This window comes from Danio aesculapii, chromosome 6 (assembly GCF_903798145.1).
Source record: "Danio aesculapii chromosome 6, fDanAes4.1, whole genome shotgun sequence".
NCBI lineage: Eukaryota > Metazoa > Chordata > Actinopteri > Cypriniformes > Danionidae > Danio > Danio aesculapii.
The window spans coordinates 53,043,107-53,066,733 of NC_079440.1; the positions used below are offsets into that span (position 1 = coordinate 53,043,107).

A 23,627-nucleotide genomic window follows, 5' to 3' on the forward strand; every position below is an offset into this window, starting at 1 on the left:
CTCCTGATTAATAAAGGGACTAAGATGAAGGAAAAGTGAATGAATGAACTTTTTATTTTTTGCAGTGCAACATTCTTTTGAATATCTTAAAAAAAAACTTAAACTAGTTTGTAATAACTCTAGGGTGAGTAAATGATGACAGAATTTTCATATTTGGGCATTTTAACCCTTTAAAAGAACTGTTTAAATTAAATTCCACTAAAACGAGGATTTAAACTCTTCTTAATGCACCATCAAAGCCTATATGAACCTTTATCTTTAAGATTTAAAAATGCTAAAGCTTACGCAATCATCAAATTTGCTGAAACACACCCAACAAACCATTTTGCAGCCTGTGTGAAAGTGTATTTATCAGTGTTTGGGTTTCGGCCTGTTGGTCTGATGTGGATTGACACTGTTGTGTTTGCTTTCATCACACTGACGTGTCTCTGGCCATATGTTCCCTCGCAGGAAGGTGACAAGAGACAGGAGCCATGTTTGCCAGAGACATTCCACTGCCTTCCTACTGTCATTAAGACATGAAAGCAGATTTAAGAGCTGAAACGGCCTCTTTAAACACTCTTGACCATTAAGGTCACACACACACTTTCATTCGTTATAATAATTCATGCTGGAGAGGTCAGAAAGCGCTAGCATCCCATATAATGATTGAAAATTCATGTTATGAAAATTATACATTTATGGCAAACTTCTTTTTTTGGTCTGAAGATAACACAGTGAGGTAAAGATGCAAGAAAATGACCATGGTGAGAAAAGGCATCCAGTCTCATGTCACTTTCATTCATATAACTTTATACAAAATAAAAGCTTCTTTAGTAGCAGAATAGCAAAGTTCACTTTATTTATTTGCATTCTTCTTGATTGTGTTAGCATGGGAAACATTTCATTTTAGCATTCTATCAGTATTATGAGAACGATACTTCTGAAAGCTCTGAAACATGTAGTTACATTTAAAAAAATATGGCTTTTGTTGGATCAAATATGGGTTGTTGCTATAGGAGATACAGCTGTGGCCAGAAATTACTGAGAATTATGTATGTTATTTATTAAATTACCCATTAATAGGGTATATGCCGAAGCATGCTAATAGGACTTTTAATTTGCCAGTAACCTGGGTTAATCGTTTCCGGTGAATTGTATGCCAATGCAAAATCGGCACTTTTTTTTCTTTAAAAATCAGCAATCTCCATTGGCTGAGTGATATCCGATATAAAGTGGGTCTCAGATTGTACAAGTAGCACTGCATTAAATTACATTTTTCCCCGTCATGTCTTTATAATATGAGCATTTATTTTACCCCAGTACATTCAATGGAGCTTGTGTGCTAGCCTGCCAATTCTGACGGGCGTGTGCGAGTAAACGGCTTTTTGTCTCGTTTTACGCTTGAGCAACTAAATGAATGCCAAAGTCTGTTTAACGGATTGTATTTGAATTACACTACAACATCGACGCTGTAAAAGGAACTGTATAAAATAAAATAAAAACCTCAGAATAACAGGTCACTGGAAGTTTATCAGTATGGGAAACGCACTAGCTCGGCATATACCCTATTGCATTCTATTAATGTCTACCCTTACCACAATCCTAAACCCAACCACCACAGTAATGTAAAAACTAATTATACAGAGTATTATTTATATTATTTATTAAATTACCCATTAATTGTACTTTATTAAGGTTTACCCCTATCCCAACTATCACAGTAATGTACAAACAGTCATTACACCAAGTATTATTCATATTATTCATTAAATTACCCATTAATTGTATTTTATCACATCTACATCTACCCTAATCCTAAACCCAACTATCACAGTAATGTAAAAACAGTAATTACACCAAGTATTCTTCATATTATTCATTACATTACCCATTAAATTTTAGTTTATTTACGTCTACCCCCCTAACCCAACCATCACAGTAATGTAAAAACAGTCATTACACCAAGTATTATTCATATTATTCATTAAATTACCCATTAATTGTATTTTATCACATCTACATCTACCCTAATCCTAAACCCAACTATCACAGTAATGTAAAAACAGTAATTACACCAAGTATTCTTCATATTATTCATTAAATTACCCATTAAATTGTATTTTACTACTGCTTACCCCCACCTCAACCCAACTCTCACAGTAATGTAAAAACAGTAATTATTGTACAGTGTCACACAAATGATCCTATATTGATGTGAGTATCCACAGCTGTATCCCTTCTAGACTTTACCTCGAATATGGGCATATTTTTCCAACAAAACACTCCGTAACCCTACGACTGGGTTTATCCATATTGGGTTAAAATAACCCAGCATTTTTTTAGAGTGTAGACAAATGTCCAACTAATAGCACAGCCTATTATTTTGTACACAAAGTACAAAACCAATAAATTATGAATGTTGCCTTGGGGGTGACACAGTGGCTCAGTGGTTAGCACTGTCGCCTCATAGCAAGAAGGTCGCTGGTTCGAGTCTCCTGCTAGACCAGTTGGCATTTGTATGTGGAAGTTTGCATGTTCTCCCCATGCTGGCGTGGGTTTCCTCCCCTTCCAGCAGTCCAAAGACATGTGCTATAGGTGAATTGAATAAACTAAATCGGCCGTAGTGTATGTTGGGCGGGGAGGACTAGCCTTAAAGGCCCAGTACACCAAAACAGCAACAAGCTTTTACCAACTATAAAACAGAAACATCCGAAAGCTATAATAAATAATCTGATGGGTGTTTTGAGCTGAAACTTTACAGACACATTCTGGGGACACAAAAGACACATTAAATCTGGAAAAAGGGGTAACCTAGGTGCCCTTTAAATCAAATCTGCTAATGGGATAAGCTAAATCTTATAATCTAGATATTTGCATTTTCTGTTGGCAGATTATTTAGCTTCATTTTTTACATTTTTTTTTTACATTTTTTACTTCATTTTTCACTTAAATTTGACATATTATTTCTAAAAATAAAAAAATAAAAAAACTTTTTTTTACTTGTAAAATGCTTCTTGATTTAAGAATTTTTAGATATTTTTACGCAAAACATGACAAAAATTCAAGTAGAAAAGTAGAAAAACATTTTTATCACTTAAAACCCAAAAATATGACTTATGAAAGCATTTTTGACAAAAACCAATTAACAATTGAGGTATTTCTTGGGAATTATATAAGTGATTGACACATGAATTAGTTTTTGAGACATTCAGTTTTCTGAAAAAACACATTTTGAAAAGTAGCTGTCAGTGAAGCGCTCGAGGTCTCAGCACAAAAATCCCAAACAGCCGGTGAAATGGACACGTTTCCCGACGCGTGAGGATTTGGCAGTGCTGGACAAGGACAGGTGTGGGGTTTGGGTTTGAGGCTGGGGATTCACCCTCTGGGCCTGGTTGAAGACCACCACCCTGATGCATGTGTGGAGCTGGGAAAGTATTTTGGGGACAGTTTGAGATCAATGCATGTGTGTTCTGAGCATGATTTATGAAGACACACCATGCACAAACCACAGGGCTAAAGTTAGGCAATTCCACAGCACATCAACCCTGCGCTCAAAACCATCATCAGAAAACACTATAACTAGACTCAATAGAGAGTATCTCAAAGAGGCCATTTGCACCAAACACATTAACATAAAGAGATTGTTCAATCAAATATCAATGATTTAATCACCTTAATGAGTTTCTTTCTTCTGTTGAACCCAAAAGAAGATCAACTGAAGAATGTTGAAAATGGGAAGCCATTGACTTTTGTGGCGCGAGATGAAAATACGATGGAAGTCAACGGCTACTCTCACTTTACCTAAACAATTCATTCTGAATTAATGTCATTGCGGCTATTTCTCATGTTAACATGATTGGATTATGCTCAACCTACTTGAAATTGTCACTCTTTGACTGCAAAATATGACACACAATCGATTTGTGTTGAGACAATGTGAAGGAATTAAGTTACCTCAGATTTTACAAATTTAAGTAGATAACAGTTGAACATAAAACAATTAAGCTGTCCCAAAATAAATCTCAGGAATTTTGCTTCATTCATTCATTTTCTTTTCGGCTTAGTGCCTTTATTAATCTGGGGTCGCCACAGCGAAATGAACCGCCAACTGTTTTACGCAGCAGATGCCCTTCCAGCTGCAACCCATCACAGGCAATCATTCACACACATACACTACGGACAATTTAGCTTACCCAATTTACCTATCGCGCATGGGGCAAACCGGAGCACCCGGAGGAAACCCACGCGAGCACGGGGAGAAAAAGCAAATTCCACACAGAAATGCCAACTGACCCAGCCGAGGCTCGAACCAGCGACCTTCTTGCTGTGAGGCGACAGTGCTACCCACTCCACCATAGGGCTGATATTCATTATGGTATAATGTCTGTTTCCAAAATTATTTTTAAAAATCCTCTTTTGTGTTCAACAGAAGAAAAAAAGCTTTTTAAAAATTGACTGTAAATTTACAGTAACATACTGGTAACTGAAATTCAGAGCTGCTATATAGATTTTAGAAGTTGAGTGTTCACCCAGTCAGAGGTTATTTACTAACTTAAAGGTCCCATGAAATTAAAATACTTTAACATTTTTATTTTCCTGGGGTGTCACGGTGGCGCAGTGGGTCGTACGATCACCTCACAGCAAGAGGGTCGCTGGTTTGAATCCTGGCTGGGCAGTTGGCATTTCTGTGTGGAGCTTGCATATTCTCCCCGTGTTGGCATGGGTTTCCTCCGGGTGTTCCGGTTTCCCCCACAGTCCAAACACATGCGGTATAGGCGAATTGAATAAGCTAAAACTGGCCGTAGTGTATGTGTGTGAATGCAAAAGTGGGTGTTTCCCAGTGATGGGTTGCGGCTGAAAGGGCTTTCGCTGTGTAAAACATGTGCTGGATAAGTTGGTGGTTCATTCTGCTGTGGCGACCCCAGATTAATAAAGGGACTAAGCCGAAAATAAAATAAATGAATGAATAAATTTTTATTTTCACCATGTTCAAGTGCTTTTATAAAAAGGGGAGGAGCTACACTATGTCCCACCCTCTCTCCATGTTTCAGTTGAGATTATGTTAAACATGGAACAAAACTGCATATTTCAAAGCACTGCACAGGACTTTTAAACCAATTTTAGAGCACCAATGGTTTAATTTGTCAAGCAGTACTTAGAAACAACAAGCCATGATATAATGTGTTTGAACAAGCTGAAATCAGTTATAAAGCACTTGTTTTTACTAGGGATGCTCTGATTGATCATCCTGAGATCGATATCGGCTGATAATCACATTAAATGACTCGATCAGTACTCGCTAATCTAACCGATCTCATGAACTGATCACAAATGTTTGTTCATGAGTTTACAAGCAGAGGACACATAAGAACTTAAATATTTTTACATATCAGAACTGAACAGAACTTCTATGTTTTCAACAATATTGTAAATTCATTAAATCCTGGCTGGAAATGTTACTTTTTTACTCTTTACTTGAATATTTAATGATATAACTTATTGTAATTTACTTATTGTAAAAAGCAGTAGTTTATGGACCCATTTCCTCTGCGTAAAGAAGTGATGGATTTATAGGTGTGCATTTTAACTTCTTATGCACTCCAAACTTCATTGACATTGAGATTGCTTTATTAGTGATTTTTCTTGCCAATTTTTACATCTTTTTTAATCTATTTTGTTCTGTAAAGCTGTTTCTGACCATGACATGTCCATACTAAATGGTTATAACTGACACGTTTAAGAAATTGTATGACTGAAAATGTGCTTTATGCATTATAAAGCTTGAAGCATCAGAATCGGGCCGATCACCATGAAAAGGAATCAGTACTTGGTATCGGCTGCAAAAATCCTGATCAAAGCATCCCTAGTTTCTAAACAAGTAAAAAGTTGGGGTTTTAAATAACTATTTAAAATAAATGTTTATCCAAAGAATTAACATCATGTCATCATATACTCAACACCATTCATTGTTAAAAAACCTGAATGAACATTTTAAAAAATATATTATAAAGAAATTTCGACTGTGTTTGTTCATATAAGACAGCAGTGAACCCTGCTGACCTTGAAACAAATCACTGTATAGAAAACAAAAACAAATTTTAAAAAAAACTACTTTTTTTAAGTATCTTGATTCACTGAACAACAGAGAGAGTCATTTGACCTAATGTATCCCTAAAAGCTTCAGGGCAATTACTTCCATAAGCAATCACAATTGACCTATTTATGCACATTATTGCACATGATTCATCGGTTGAATGTTGTTTTGCAATCTTATCAAAAGCTTTCACAACCTCTCCCTTTCCAACTACCTGTCATAAAGTAATCGCCTGAAACAATCCAATAACCACAAAAAAAATAGAATCAAACATTTTCTCTCACTATATATATCATACTACACTCTGAAATACATACAGCGGGGAAATAAGTAATGAACACGTCACCATCTTTCTCAGAAAACATATTTCTAAAGGTGCAGTTGACTTGAAATTTTCCCTGGATGTTGGTCACAACCAAAGAAATCCATACATGCAAAGAAAACAAATCTAATTAGTTTACAAATGAAGTTAAGCGTAATAAAATGAAACGACGCAGGGAAAAAGTATAGAACACATGAAGAAAAGAAGGTTTAGAAAGCGAGTGAAAGCCCAGACAGCGGTTGAAATCTCTCATTAGTTCTTCAGCAACCTTCTGCCCTTCCTCATTGTGAATTAATATTAGCTGCTTCAGTCCAACATCTACATCAGGATGATGAAGATGAAACCAGTGTGGACATTTCAGCAAGACAAAGATCCAAAACACAGCCAAGGACACTCTCAAATGCTTTCAGAGAAAGAAAATAAAGCTGTAGAATGGCCCAACCAATCACTTGAATCCAATAAACCCCACAGAAGCATCAAGATGTTTACACTCTGTTAAAGTCTGTGAGTCTTCTCCACATGAGAAGTGTCTTTAAGGTGCCATCACCAAAAAAGACTGTAATATAAAGTATTAAATATGTTTCAGTAGTTCAGGTCTTTCTCCTTGTGTCATTGTATTGTTGTTACACATAACTATATATTTTTTCAGCTTTTTTGTTTTGTTTTGCATTATTTTTATGTTTGTATTGTTTGTGTTTTTACCGAAATCTGGTTCAATTCCATGTCAACAGCTCCTTTAGAAATATTATTCTCTGGAAAAAACGTGACACGTTCAATGCTTATTTTCCCCACTGAAATACAACTAAATTAAAATGGACTGTCTTCATGATGTCACAAAAAATTGTTCCTATTTCACCCTTCATCTCATAAAATATACTGTTAAAAATGTACAGTAAAATTTACAGTAACTTACTGACAATTTTGTTTGCCAGTAAGAATGTAAATTCACAACAAACTGTACATTAATTATAACAATTTACTGTCAAATTTACAGTAACTTATTAGCAATTGTGGTTGCCAGTAAAAATGTAAATTTACAAACACATAGGTAATTAATTACAATTTACTGTCAAATTTACAAGTTACTTACTGACGGTTTTGTTTGTCAGTAAAACTGTAAATTTACAAACACACTGTAAATTGATTATTACAATTTACTATTAAATTTACAGTAACTTATTGGCAATTTTGGTTGCCAGTAAGAATGTAAATATACAAGCACATTGTTAATTAATTACAATGTAATTGTAACATTTACAAGTAACTCACAGGCAGTTTTGGTTGCCAGTAAAACTGTAAATTAACAAGCACACTATAAATAAATAATTACAATTTAATGTCAAATTTGCAGTTATTTACTGGGAATTTCGGTTGCCAGAAAGACTAAAATTTTTAAGCGAACTGTAAATTACTAAATATATTTTCAAATTCACAGTAACTTACTGGCAATTTTGGTTGCCAATAAGAATGTAAATTTACAAGCAAACCATAAATAGATAATTAAAATTTACTGTCAAATTTACAGTAACTTATTGGAAATTTTGGTTGTCAGTAAAAATTTAAATTTACAATGTAAAAATACAGCACAACTGTAATTATTTATTTACAGTAATTTACAATTTTACAGGCAACCAAAATTCCCAGTAAGTTACTGTAAATTTGACAGTACATTTATTACAGTCTAGGTCATATTGTTATGTAATGATTCTCAAGAACAGATGTTATGATTGGTAATTGATATATAAGTCTTCATCTTGATAATTCAGATATGAATCATTCACTTAGTGTTTTGACTCAGCAGGTAGATAAAAAGTATGGTTTTAAAGGGACAGTTTACCCAAAAATGAAAACTGTCATCATTTACAGTACTCATCCTTTACTTTTTTCCAAACCTGTTTGATTTTCTTTCTTCTGATGACAACAACAGCCATTGACTTCCATAGTATCTTTTGTTCCTATGGATGTAAATGGCTGCTGGTTTCCAACATTCTTCAAAATATCTTCCTTTGTGTTCAACAGAAAAAGGAAAAACTCATAAATGTTCAGAACCACTTGAATGTGAGTAAATGGTGAGGAGATTTTCATGTTTAGATGAACTATCTCTTTAATACAATAACCTAGGACATAATCTTATCAGCTCAGAATCAACTAATGCTCATTGTCACAGCGATTAACAGTTTTAAGAAATTAACAGCAACTTCCCTGCAATTTTGAAACAAAGTGGCTTTATCTTAATCCCAATTTAAGTGCAGAATGATTTACTCTCAACACACCTCAGATCCCTGCCTCCAGTGTAAAAAAATATTGACAGTCTAAATGAAAGATTATCTGAGGGTGTTTTACAAGAAAATACTATTTAGGGTTAAATTTTTAGTTTTTTTTAATTAGTTTTATTTACTTTATTTAAGAAACCTTTTCTTGAAATTAAGATAAAAAAAAAACAATTAATAATTTTTTAAGCTCTAGTTTATTTAACAGTGAATACAGACCATAAATTTAGGTGCATTTAACAGTTAAAATAAGAGTTTGATCACCAAATATAATTACACTGTTTTTGTAAATGACACAGTATTTAACTGTAAGCTGAACTGTATTTTACTGTTTGACTGTTATGCAGTATGTTACTGTATTTTAAAGTTGCATCGTTAAAATTACAGTACATTTTACAGTAAAGATATACAATACTCTACATGCATATTAGAGATTGTATTTAACTGTAATATTAACTGTATTATACTGTAGAACTATTATGCAGTATGTTACTTTTAAAGTTGCATTGTTAAAATTACTGTACGTTTTACAGTAAAGATATACGATACTCTAAATACATAGAGCAAGATAAGTTGTGCTGTAAATGTAAATACAGTATTTTTGCTGTAATTTATTTACAGTAAGATACTGCAGATTCTACAAGACATTGTTAACAGTGCACCATTAAAGATTTATGTAAATGGCACAGTATTTCACTGTAATCTGAACAGTATTTTACTGTAGCACAATTATGCAGTATGTTACTATTTTTTTAATTTTGCATTGTTAAAATTACTGTATATATTACAGTAAACATATACAATACTGTAAATGCATATAGAGCAATGTAAATTGGTGCTGTAAATGTAAATACAGTATTTTGCCGTACTTTATTTACAGTAAGTTACTGCGTATTCTACAGGACATTGTTAACAGTGCAGTATTAGCGACTTTTTTAAATAACACAGTATTTAACTGTAATATGAACTGTATCAAACGGTGGAACAATTATGCAGTGTTACTTTTAAAATTGCATTGTTAAAATTACTGTACTTTTGACAGTAAAGATATACAACACTGTAAATACATAGAGCAAGATAAGTTGTGCTTTAATTGTAAATACAGTATTTTTGCTGTATTGATTTACAGTAAGTTACTGCAGATTCTACAAGACATTGTTAACAGTGCACTATTAAAGATTTTTGTAAATGGCACAGTATTTAACTGTAATCTAAACTGTATTTTACTGTAGCACAATTATGCAGTATGTTACTGTATTTTAAGGTTGCATTGTTAAAATTACTGTACATTTTACAGTGAAGATATACATCACTGTAAATACATAGAGCAATATTAGCTGTGCTGTAAATGTAAATACAGCATTTTTGCTGTAATTTATTTACAGTAAGTTACTGTAGATTCTACAGGACATTGTTCACAGTGCACTATTAAAGATTTTTGTAAATGGCACAGTATTAACTGTAATCTAAACTGTATTTTACTGTAGCACAAATATACAGTATGTTACTGTATTTTAAAGTTGCATTGTTAAAATTACTGTACATTTTACAGTAAACATACAATACTGTAAATGCATATAGAGCAATGTAAATCGGCTGCTATAAATGTAAATAAAGCATTTTTGCTGTAATTTATTTACAGTAAGTTACTGTATATTCTACAGGACATTGTTAACAGTGCACCTTTAACTATTTTTTTAAATGACAGTATTTAACTGTAATATGAACTGTATTCTACTGTAGGACAGTTATAAAGCAGTAGTAGATTGCTGTTTTTTAAAGTTGCATTGTTAAAATCACTGTACATTTTACAGTAAAGATATACAATGCTGTAAATGCATATAGAGCAATGTAAATTGGTGCTGTAAATGTAAATAAAGCATTTTAGCTGTAATTGATTTACTTTAAGTTAATGTATATTCTACAGGACATTGTTAACAGTGCACTATTAACACTTTTGCTAAATAACACAGTATTTAACTGTAATATGACTGTATTCTACTGTAGGACAGTTGCATTGAGAAAACTACTGTATATTTTACAGAAAACTTTTATAATTTTTTTTGTTTCTATATACCTAAAATGTGTATTAATGTATAATGTATATATATTTTTTGTCATTTAGTTATAGTTAACTACCATAATCCTGTTCCGTAGTTATATGTATCCTTACATTTTGCAATATTTTGGAATCCAACCATATAAACAACTAAACAGCCAACATAATTAGACTAGTTAAGTTCTTTATTGGAATTAATGGTTTAATTTAGAACTTGAACATATGTGGAACCTTTCAAATGTCCTTCATTTTCAAGAGTCCTTCATACTAATATTCAGTTGTTAAATTTTTTAATAATAGAAAATGGTCCTTTTGAGGTTGTGTAAGGAACAAAAACATTTCTTTAAATGCAGTACTACAAAACCCCCATTATACAAACCTGTATTTTAAAAGTGTACCTTAATGTTAAAGATCAAATGTTTACCATTACTATTTAAGCCTTGTTTAAAGTTAAGACCAGTACAAACACACACACCCTACACATTGATAACGTGCTTGTAAATGGCCACAGAGCCTGTGGTCAAAGATCAGTAATCCCAGAGAGATGAGCACACGGGTGGACTGAGGTTTTAGGGTCGCCTCCTAATGAAGCCTAATCCCCCGAAGGCCAAAGGTCAGCCTGTATCCACTTTCCTGACCATCAGAAGCCTCTTTCTTTTGTGCATGTTAAACCCCCTTTTATTCGTGCCCTCGGAGCATAATGAGAGTTCAGTCACAGCGAGGTTAATTAGGCGAAGAAGCCGATCGAGTGTCTTTAAACATTAATGGAATTTATGTGGATTTACTGCCACGACGTCCAATCGTGTCGCAAAGATTCTTCCGCGCAAAAGCTTTCAGGCTGACAGAGGAATGATAGAAGCTTGTGTTGACATGTTAACAGCTTTACGCAATATATTACTTTTTTTACATTCTTAAGTGCCAAAATGCTGTTCAACCAGTCAGTCACACGGGTATATCACACAGTCATGTGCACGTGCAAAATAAAAGAAAAAAAAAAGAAAAGGAAAACTCACTCTTTTTCATAGTGAATGTGACATTCATGCTGGCTGTCGTGAAAAAAGATGAATGGTAAATCACTGGAGCTTCCAGGAATCTTCCAAGAAGTGTGATTGTTGGGGAGCCGCGGGGCCCCTGAGCCTCCAGCATGAGGCCTTTGCTCGGGGCCGCTTCCTCCACTGCGGGGGTGCAGATCTGAGCTCCTGGAGGTGAACGCCTCTGTCAGATTCACAACAGCCTAAAGCACATGGACGAACACAGACACACACTGAGGTCAGGGCACACTGAAAAACTAGAACAAAAATGACTAGATTCTAGACTAGACTAGAAGTTCTATATTATACAAATAAAAGTTATGCAGTTTTATTTACAAATATAATATAATATAATATAATATAATATAATATAATATAATATAATATAATATAATATAATATAATATAATATAATATAATATAATATAATCTTTTAATTAAAAAATAATCTATAATTTAACTTAATGCAACATAACAACCAAAATAACATTACGTAACTTATCGCAATGTAATTTAATGTAACACATCTTAACGTAACTTAACAACCCAAATAGCATAACTTACCGTAACATAACTTAATTTATCGTAATTTATCGTAATTTAACATAACTTAACGTTACACCAAAATAACGTAACCTACTGTTACTTAATGTAACATAACTTAACGCACTGTAACCAAAATAACATAACTTACCATAATTTAAAGTAACTTAATGTAACAACCAAAATAACGTAACTTAATGTAACAACCAAAACAACTTCACATAACTTAGAGTAACATAACACAACATAACATAACATACTGTACGTAACATAATTTTACGTAACATAACTTAAAGTAACATAACTTAAAGTAACATAACTTTACGTAACGTAACTTTACGTAACATAACGTAAGTTAACATAACGTAACAACCAATAACATAACTTACCATAAACTAACGTAGCATAACTTAATGTAACAACCAAAATAACATAACTTAATGTAACAACCAAAATAACGTAACTTAATGTAACAACCAAAATAACGTAACTTGACATAACGTAACATAACACAACATACTGTACGTAACATAATTTTACATAACATAACTTAAAGTAACATAACTTTACGTAACGTAACTTTACGTAACATAACATAAGTTAACATAACGTAACAACCAATAACATAACTTACCATAAACTAACGTAGCATAACTTAACGTAACAACCAAAATAACATAACTTAATGTAACAACCAAAATAACGTAACTTGACATAACGTAACATAACACAACATAACAAACTGTAACATAACATACCGTCACATAACATAATGTAACGTAACTTAACATAATGTAACATAGCATAACGTAGCGTAACATAACGTAACGTATCATACCCCAAAAAACGTAATTTAATTTAACTTAACATTACATAACGTAGCATAACTCAACTTGACTTATTGTAACATAATATACCATAATATATTCTATACTTCCAAAAAATGATGAATTATTTTAAAAATATGGACAAACTCAGCCACTGCTTCAAGCTACATTGGGTTTGTCCATAATTTACCAACATTTGGGTTTAAATAACCCAGAAATTTCTATACTGTTGAATATTGCAATATAGCACAAACACAAAAAAATAACGTTTAATGACAAATCTTATAAATAATCTGTAGTTTTGTATCTACAGAGCTTCCTGCAAGCTTAAATAGTTTACATTTTTGGGGGGGTGCCAAATTAGGCAGCATTATTTCCCTTCATTTCTCTGAGTGAAACACATTAGCGGGTAAAAAAAAAGGTGAGATTTATATTTCATATCAGATTTCTGAATTACAAATTTAGAAAGAGGAAGCAAACCAGAAATGCACGGCAAAGAAAAGAAAAGAGAAGTGATGGGGAGGTGTGAAGAGAGAACAAATATTAGAGTTTATCACTTCTCTGATGCCCTTTAACGGATTAAAACTAGTGTTATGGTTAAAACAACAATGCAATGTTTCAGGTCTGTTATGGTTCACGTGTGTTTGTGTGTGCAGGAGTTACACATGATTCTAGAGTTTTGCATCATTCTGTTGACACACACACATACATTCACACACCCAGTATATTTGTTCAAAGGTCAGTCTTTCCTTAATGGAGGCAATTTGCACACTGGTACAGAGTGTGCGACCTGGTCACAGGCAGCAGAGGTAAGATTATATGAGTGTTTTACTAGGGTAAGATTGGTTTAAAGATGTTCTGTTCTACCTCCATGTCACTTCTTGTGCTTTCTCAATTAAAGCAGTAAAGGTAGATTATAAGGATGCAATATTATGACATGACAAACTGTATATTGCTAACTGTTAGCATACAATAATATCAGTAGTAAGCAACATTAAAAATAGTTTGACTGTTGGAGGACTGATAAAAGAATGTTGAAAATCACAGCAACATTAAAATTATGCTAAAATTAACTGCAATATATGAAACAGTCAAATGCATCATTAAAATAGCAGGAAGTGTCATAATTATAGTTATTTTCAGTTTAGAAGTGGGGTTTTTAGTGTGAATATTCTTTTAGATGGAGATATTAACAATTGCAGCCAATATTTAATTTTTGTTGTTGTTGTTGGGAATTTTAAATTAAATGTAGCCCATATATAGCTTTATATTCGTAACAAAAATGAACATAACTTAATAAAAACCAAACATTTCCACAATATAGTGAAAATACAACATTAGTAAAGAAGAAGATAACTCTGAAAATGAAATAAAACAAATTAACAAACAAAAAAGCAAGGAACATCTCTTATGAGTCCACCTTCAATGTCTTTTTCTGGAGAGTTAAGGTGTGGAGAAGCCCCAAAGAGTACCACCCAAGAGTGAAGCACTGAGGTAGAATAGTGATGGTTTGGGCTGCAATATCATGGCATTCCCTATAGGCCCAATACTTCTGCCAGATGTGCATGTCACTGCCAATGACTATCGAACAATTCTGGAGGACCATGTGCACCCAATGGATCAAGCATTGTATACTGAAGGCACTGTCGTGTATCAGGATGATAATGCATCAATACACACAGCAAAAGTGGTAATGGAGTGGTTTGATGAACATGAAAGTGAAGTTGAACATCTCCCATGGCCTGCACAGTCACCAGATCTAAATATTCTTGAGCCACTTTGGGATCTTTTTGAGGAGTCAGGAAATGTTTTCCTCCACCATTATAAGTAGTGACCTGGCCACTATTCTGCAAAAAGAATGGCTCAAAATCCCTCTGGCCACAGTGCAGGACTTGCATCTGTCATATCCAAAAAGCTACTAATAAATCATTGTGGTCTAAAACCTAATCAGTTTCATTGTACAACCCCTGTATATTCTGAGTCTCTTTGTTAAATACAACCAGAAACACCGGTTAGAAGAATTCTTTTTGGTCTAGTTATTTAAGACATGATAGACTGAGTTGAAAAGAGATGGAAGAATGAGTGCTTTTGGCTATCAGTGAAACAGCGCACTTCTGTCAGAGGTGTTTCAATATTTTTGAACTGATAAAACTGTGCTTACTGAAGAACAACTTATAATTTAGAATGATAATGATAATCCTAAACACACTGCTAATACAGTTAAATCCAATTTGCCACAGCCATATCACCCTGCAGCCCAAGACCGGTTACTCGCTGAAGCTAAGCGGGGCTGAGCCTGGTCAGTAGCTGGATGGGAAATCACATAGGAAAACTAGGTTGCTGTTGGAAGTGGTGGGGGCGCTCAACATGCAGTCTGTGTGAGTCCTAATCGCCCAGTAAAGTGAAGGGGACACTATACTATCAGTGAGCGCCGTCGTTCAGATGAGATGTTAAACTGAGGTCCTGACTCTCTGTGGTCATTACAAATCCCATTGCACTTCTCGTAAAAGAGTAGGGGTGTAACCCCATGTCCTGGCAAATTTCCTCTATCATGGCCTCCCAATCATCCCCATCCACCAGATTGGCTCTATCACTGTCTCTCCACTCCAATAGCTGGTTAGTGGAGAGTGCACTGGCGCCGTTGTCCTGTGGCTGCCGTCGCATCATTCAAGTGGGTGCTGCACAGTGGTGGTGCTGTGGAAAGACCCCTCCTCATGATTGTGAAGCGCTTCGGGTGTATGGTCATACACAGTAAATGCGCTATATACATACACATTACTTACTTACAATTTGGAGAAGAAACAGCTAATGAAATACAGACAGTCATGAAATGGCCTCCACAGAGTCCAGACCTAAATATAAGAGGTGGTTTTTAAAAGCATAGTTTTTAAAGTTAGTTTTAATAGGACAAAAATGAAAATGTTCGCACAATTCACTCACCCTCAAATCTGTTTCTAAATCAGTATGAGTTTCCTTGAACGCAAAAGCAGATATTTTGAAGAATGTTGGAATCCTGTAACCATTGACTTCAACAGGAGGAAAAACAAATACTATGGAAGTCAATGGGTACAGGCGTCTATACCTATATTCTATATTAAATAATAAGTAAATGAAGAGTTCAGATACAAAAACCTCTAAATGCCGTCAGAAATTATCTTCTAAAATGAGCATTTTTATCAATCTCCAGTGTATAGGTTCAGTAATTTCACTTTCATGGCAAATAATAAGTTCTTTTCATGGTCTTTAAAGTGAAATAACTCAACATAAACAAAGGAGGCTGAGAATAATGCTCATTTTTGATGGAGATTTCAGACGGCATGGTTTTTGCATCTGAACTCTTCAAGTAATGGCTTGTGTTTGGGTGAACCATCCCTTTAACAGAGGCAAAATTCAATTTTGTGTGCATTTTTCCATTATTTTATGTTTAAATTAATAGAGACTGAAAATGAAATATGGATACAGTTTTGTAAAGTCTTAAACAAACAAAAATTGTATATAAAAATTGAGTACTGCTGAATACTGCATGTTGAAAATGTTAAGTATGATGGAAACTTGCGAACAATGCTTTGCTTGCATATTATTAATTATGTTCATTTAAAATAAGTTCATTTTCAATGACACAAATACAACTCAGCCACTGGCTCTCAGCTAAAGAGACCTGTTTTTTGCTCGCTCCTCCATCAGAGTGTGTGTTCCCTGGAGTCTCTGGCAGGTTAATGGCTCATGACAGCCGGAGGTCTCGCTCTGTCAGCCAGATCTGCAGGGGTCTGACCAGCGCCTCTTCAGGGGAATTGTTGTGGTCGTTCAGCCCCCTTCCCTCTCAGGCTTTAATCCCACGGTGGGTCAAGGTGTGTGAGGGGGGAGAAGAGGAAAAGGGAGAGCGTGTGAGAGAATGAATGCAGGAGCAGTTGCTGTTTCTAACTAATTATAACTGCATGTCAATGTAATCGCTGTTCTGCACGCCACCTCAGAGACACTTCCACACTTCATCAAGAATATGTGTGTGTGTGGTTATGTAACACTAGAGTACAGCGTTTTAGAAAAAGTTGAATGCACAGCCATGCATTGTAAATATGCAAAAACAAATGTTCTGGATACACGCAGAGAAAAGAAGGATTCATCCTTGTCAAGAGTCTGCACTTATGTATTTATATATATATATATATATATATATACATAGCAGTTTATCAGTTTAAATTAAGTAATGAAATCCATATCTGTGAAGGATATGTTAAAGTAGTTGGGTAACGTAGGTTGATTTAAAATTTAAGATCATTAATAAATATTATTTATATATATATATATATATATATATATATATATATATATATATATATATATATATATATATATATATATATATATATATATATATATATATATACACACAACCTGACAAATAATAACTTGACTTCTAGTTGATCATTTGGTATCAGAAGTGGCTTATATGAAAGGCAAAGGCCTCTAGATTACGCTGATTTTACCTAAATACAACATGATCATGTCTTGATTTTTAATTATTTAATTAGGACAGTAAGGTCTGACTTTGCTTAGACAAAAGTCTTGTCACTTAACAGAAATAATGTCCAGTATAGAATATAAAGTCATGGTGCAGTGAGAAACAGAATTAATATTATGTATGACTCCCATGAGCTTGGACGACTGCATCCATACATCTCTGCAATGACTCAAATCACTTATTAATAAAGTCATCTGGAATGGCAAAGAAAGCGTTCTTGCAGGACTCCCAGAGTTCATCAAGATTCTTTGGATTCATCTTCAATACCTCCTTCATCTTACCCCAGATTTGCTCAATAATGTTCATGTCTGGTGACTGGGCTGGCCAATCTTGGAGCACCGTGACCTTCTTTGCTTTCAGGAACTTTGATGTGGAGGCTGAAGTATGAGAAGGAGCGCTATCCTGCTGAAAAATTTGCCCTCTCCTGTGGTTTATAATGTTATGAGCAGCACAAATGTCTGTTGATGTTGCCATCTACTGTGCAGATCTCTCGCATGCTCCTATACTGAATGTAACCCCAAACCACAATTTTTCCTTCAGGAAACTTGACTGATTTCTGTGAGAATCTTGGGTTCATACTGGTTCCAATATGTCTTCTGTAGTATTTGTGATGATTGGGATGCAGTTCAACAGATGATTCATCCGAAAAATCTACCTTCTGCCACTTTTCCAAATGATCAACTAGAAGTCAAGTTATTATTTGTTGTTCTAACAACTGGGATCGATGACCAGACTTTTGTTAGGTAGTGTATATGTGTGTGTTTACAGTTTAAATTATCAAAGGTAATCTGTATTCTTTAAGGTTAGTTTAAGGTAGGTAGGTTAAGAAAATGTAAAAATGTACTTTTTATCAGATTTTTCCTCTTAGCTGTGTGGTTGCAACATTTTTCTTGGTGCTTTTAAAATACTTTAACAGCAATTCGGTTAAATTAGATTTTTAAAATAAATAGATTAACAGAGTATTAAAAGATCAATAAAACGAAACTAAATAAAACCTGCTAGGTGATATAAAACTAGTAGCCTCTTTTAAAGAACTTTTAAATAACTTTTCTTTGTTCTTTAAAGAACTTTTCAACCTGCTTTAACTAATAAAACATACTTTTGCTGGTATAAATGAATGCATTACAGTTGATTCCTCAACAATAAGTACAATGTATGACTTGATTAAGACTCTGATGTTACCACGTCTTCAATGGAATTCAAGAGACTCTGCACTAGTCTATTATTTCCATTATGCGCTCCTTTCTTCCTCTTTGTTTCTAAAACACAAAGGCTGGATCCAGCAGCTTGAGCTAGAGTCAGTGAGTTCTCCAGCTCTGTTTTTGTTGGTCAGCTCGGGCACCTGTTAAACATTGCCCAGGACGGAGACATTCTGTGAGGCTTTTCCCAGAAACTCAGCTCTCTCCAGTTCAGCTGAAGAAACACTTTTCTGCATGTATGTAAGCGGTTCAAAACAGGGGGGCGGAGAAAACAGCCCCTTTCCAGCCAATCAGAGGAGAGGGTGTGAGTCCAGGCACGTGGCCCTCAGTCCAGGAAAACTCACAGAAGCACAGAGACATACTGTACATACTGTACATGAAGAAACAACGGCTACTCAGAGGCGGGAGGATCGCTGTGTGCTCATGATATAGAGAATCATAACTGCGGGATCATGTGGGGAAACGGATAAACCTTTTTTTGCATACATTGGAGGTTCTTTAATAGCACACTTTAACATTTCAGCGGAAACTGCAAATCCTGTCATAATTCACTCACCATAATGATGCCATTTGGTCTTATTTCCTCTGCAGGACACAATAGGAGATGTTTAGCAGAATATCAGAGGATCTCTTTATCTTATGAAAGTGAATGCTGGTCATTGGTTGCTATTGTCAGGAGCTGAAATACAGACAAAAAGCACAATAAAGAAACATTAAAATTCATGCCTTTTTATTTTAACTATGCATTTCCACACCTCCCTTTAAAATGCACCATTAAAATCCACAGAAAATGCTTTAATTTTAATTTAACAAAGACTAAAAAGCACAATAAAGAAACATTAAAATTCATGCCTTTTTATTTTAACTATGCATTTCCACACCTCCCTTTGAAATGCACAATTAAAATCCACTGAATATGATTTATTTTTCATTTAATATTTTATTTTATTTTATTGATGCATTCTCAAACATCTCAATAAGGGATCATCGTTAACTTTTATTCAACTTTGTTTGATTTTAGCTCAGCAAAACATCAGAGGATCTTTACATTATGAATGTGATTAGAAGAGAGTATGGTCGGGAGCTGAAATACAGAGGAAAGCACAATAAATACATTAAATTTCATAAAACATGCTTTATTTATTTTAACCAAGCATTCCTACACCTTCAATATTTAAATTAAATTTATTTTTAATTTGTTGCATTGTATTGTATTGTATTGGGGGTGACGCGGTGGCGCAGTGGGTAGCACAATCGCCTCACAGCAGGAAGGTTGCTGGTTCGAGCCTCAACTGGGTCAGTTGGTGTTTCTGTGTGGAGTTTGCATGTTCTCCCAGTGTTCGCGTTGATTTCCACCACGTGCTCCGGTTTCCCCCACAAGTCCAAAAATATGCTCTATAGGTGAATTGGGTAAGCTAAATTGACCATAGTATATGTGATTAGTGTGTATGGGTGTTTCCCAGTGATGGGTTGCAGCTGAAAGGGCATCCGTTACGTAAAACATATGCTGGATATGCGGTTCATTTCGTTGTTGCAACCCCAGATTAATAAAAGGACTAAGCCCAAAAGAAAATGAATGAATGTATGAAGTTGGCGGTTCATTCCGCAATGGCAACCCCAGATTAACAAAGGGACTAAGCCGAAAAGAAAATAATTTATATTTTATTTTATTGATGCATTCTAGGGTTGGGTCAATAGACGAAGCCATCATCCATCGTCAATGGGCGATAGACATCATATTGCTGAGCCGGCATCATGATCCTCTGCCCCATCCCAATTGCAGCAGCAGACCGCTTACGAAAAATACACACTTAGGCCCTGTTTACACTAATACGTCTTAAAAATGGCATTTTATCTAGCATTTCTAAAAGGCCCTTTGTCCACACTATCCCACTGAAAATCCACATCACATGACCACACACACACACTGTCATGCGCTCTAGCATATACGAATGTCTGAGCTCCAGGCAGTCAGCGGGTGCTTTGAGCACAAAACCCCAGAGAGCAGGGCACGTTGCGCAGTAACGACACAGCTCATTCTGCCTATTCATATCAGAGTCCCGCAGAAAACGTGATTGACAGGTGGTAATTTGTGTTTAACTTAAATTGATTTATTTATGATTTGTTTATGGGTAAAACAAAGACGATGCAGGTCAGGTAGTTGAAACGGTAGGCTACCAATAATTAATTTGTTATGAATGAATTAATTATTCATAAATAATTAATTCACCGCCGCCTACGATGACATCAACATTAACTTTTATTCAACTTTGTTTGATCAGAGGATCTTTACATTATGAAAGTGATTAGAAGAGAGTACGGTCAGGAGATGAAATACAGAGAAAAACAATAAAAACAACATTAAAATTCATAAAACATGGCTTATTTGATTTTAATCAAGCATTCTTCTGATTAAAATGCACCACTAAAATCTGATATAATTTAATTTTAATTTCTGATTTTACATTTGCATTCTTATACAACACTGTAAAATTGTACCATTTGTTTTTATTTCATTATATATGTGATTATATCCGCCTTTATTTTTTTTCTGCAACTATGCACTCCCATACCTTTCATTAGGAAAGTCTATGGCTAGATAATGACGGCCTTGAGTGACATTTTTAATTACTTCAAGGAAAAACAGCTTACACAGGCCGCTCTGCCCTTGTTTTGCTGTAATTTCAGCGTCGTTCCAGCATGTGTGGTCTGCGAACGGCCAACAAGCCTGAAGATGGAAGCCTTGAGAAAATCTGGGTGACCAAAAAAAGGCAGTTTGGATGAAAATAGCAACATCTCCTAACCATTCTATCATAGCTCATTTACTTTGTCATCATAAAGTTATGGTTATAAACAACATGAAACCATCTGTATCAGTCAAGCCACCGCTGAGCCTCTGTGTTTTTAGCTAAACTGTACTTTACACAAACCTACGCAGGTCTGGTTGCTCAGGGTGCTGTTACGTTTGTTGTTTACAAGGTTGTTGTTAGGTTAGGTGATTGCAAAGTGTTCTAGGGGTTGCTAGGGTAATCTACACTCACCGGCCTCTTTATTAGGTACACCTGTCCAACTGCTTGTTAACGCAAATTTCTGATCAGCCAATCACATGGCAGCAACTCAATGCATTTAGGCATGTAGACATGGTCAAGATGATCTGCTGCAGTTTAAACTGAGCATCAAAATAAGAAAGAAAGGTGATTAAAGTGACTTTGAACATGGCATGGTTGTTGGTGCCAGACGGGCTGGTCTGACTATTTCAGAAAACTGCTAATCTACTGAGATTTTCTCACACAACCATCTCTAGGGTTTACAGAGAATGGTCAGAAAAAGAGAAAATATCCAGTGAGCGGCAGTACTGTGGGTGCAAATGCCTTGTTGATGCCAGAGGTCAGAGGAGAATGGCCAGACTGGTTCGAGCTGATAGAAAGCAACAATAACTCAAATAACCACTCTTTACAACCAAGGTACGCATCTCTGAACACAACACATCCAACCTTGAGGCAGATGGGCTACAGCAGCAGAACACCACACCGGGTGCCACTCCTATCAGCTAAGAACAGGAAACAGGCTACAATTTACACAGACTCACCAAAATTGGACAGTAGAAGATTGTAAAATTGTTGCCTGCTCTGATTAATTTTGATTTCTGCTGCGACATTCGGATGGGAGGGTTTAATTTGGCATCAACAACATGAAAGCATGGATCTATCCTGCCTTGTATCAACTGTTCAGGCAGGTGGTGGTGTAATGGTGTGGGGGATATTTTCCTGGCACACTTTGGGCCCATTAGAATCAATTGAGCATTGTGTCAACGCCACAGCCTACCTAAGTATTGTTGCTGACCATGTCCATCCCTTTATGACCATAGTGTACCCATCTTCTGATGGTTTCTTCCAGCAGGATAACGCGTCATGTCATAGAGCGCAAATCATCTCAGACTGGTTTCTTGAACATGACAATGAGTTCACTGTACTCAAATGGCCTCCACAGTCACCGTTTCTCAATCCAATAGAGCACTTTTGGGATGTGGTGCAACGGAAGATTTGCATCATGGATGTGCAGCCGACAAATCTGCAGGAACTGTGTGATGCTATCATGTCAATATTGAGCAAAATCTCTGGGCAATATGTCCAGTACCTTGTTGAATCTATGCCACAAAGGATTAAGGCAGTTCTAAAGTGAAAAGCATGTCCAACCCGGTCCCAGTAAGGTGTACCTAAAAAAGTGGCCGGTGAGGGTACATTGTTGCTTTTCAAATCATCCCTATGCTTGAAACCAATCTTCATTGCAAGTCAATAACACATTTTTGACAGTTTTGTTAGATTTAGAACAATATTTCCCAAATGATGGTTAACAGAGCAAGGCATTTTTCACAGTATTTCCTATAATGTTTTTTCTTCTGGAGAAAGTCTTATTTGTTTTATTCATTCATTCATTCATTTTCTTTTTGGCTTAGTCCCTTTATTAATCAGGGGTCGTTATTTGTTTTATTTCGACTAGAATAAAAGCAGTTTTCAATTTTTAAAAACATTTTAAGTTCAATATTATTAGTCCCCTAAAGCAATATTTTTTCCTATAGTCTACAGATCAAACCATCATTATACAATGACTTGCCTAATTAACCTAATTACCTCTTTAAATTGCACTTTAAGCTGAATACTAGTATCTCATGTCATCAAGAGAAAGATAAACATCAGTTATTATAGAGAAAAGTTATTGAAACTATTATGTTTAAAAATGTGCTGAAAACACTTGGGGGGGCATGTAGGACATGTATCTCA

General features: G+C 35.1%; 1 long non-coding RNA gene across 1 annotated transcript in view; it reads right to left on the reverse strand.

Annotated features, from left to right (window-relative positions):
• Positions 1–23,627, reverse strand: part of LOC130230209 (uncharacterized) — a 55,306-nt gene that overhangs the window by 1,728 nt on the left and 29,951 nt on the right. The window contains exons 3-5 of the long non-coding RNA XR_008837930.1: positions 19,403–19,525; positions 16,787–16,953; positions 11,741–11,961 (exon numbers count right to left, since the gene is read on the reverse strand). This is a non-coding gene — a long non-coding RNA (uncharacterized LOC130230209). The remainder of the gene's footprint in view (positions 1–11,740; positions 11,962–16,786; positions 16,954–19,402; positions 19,526–23,627) is intronic.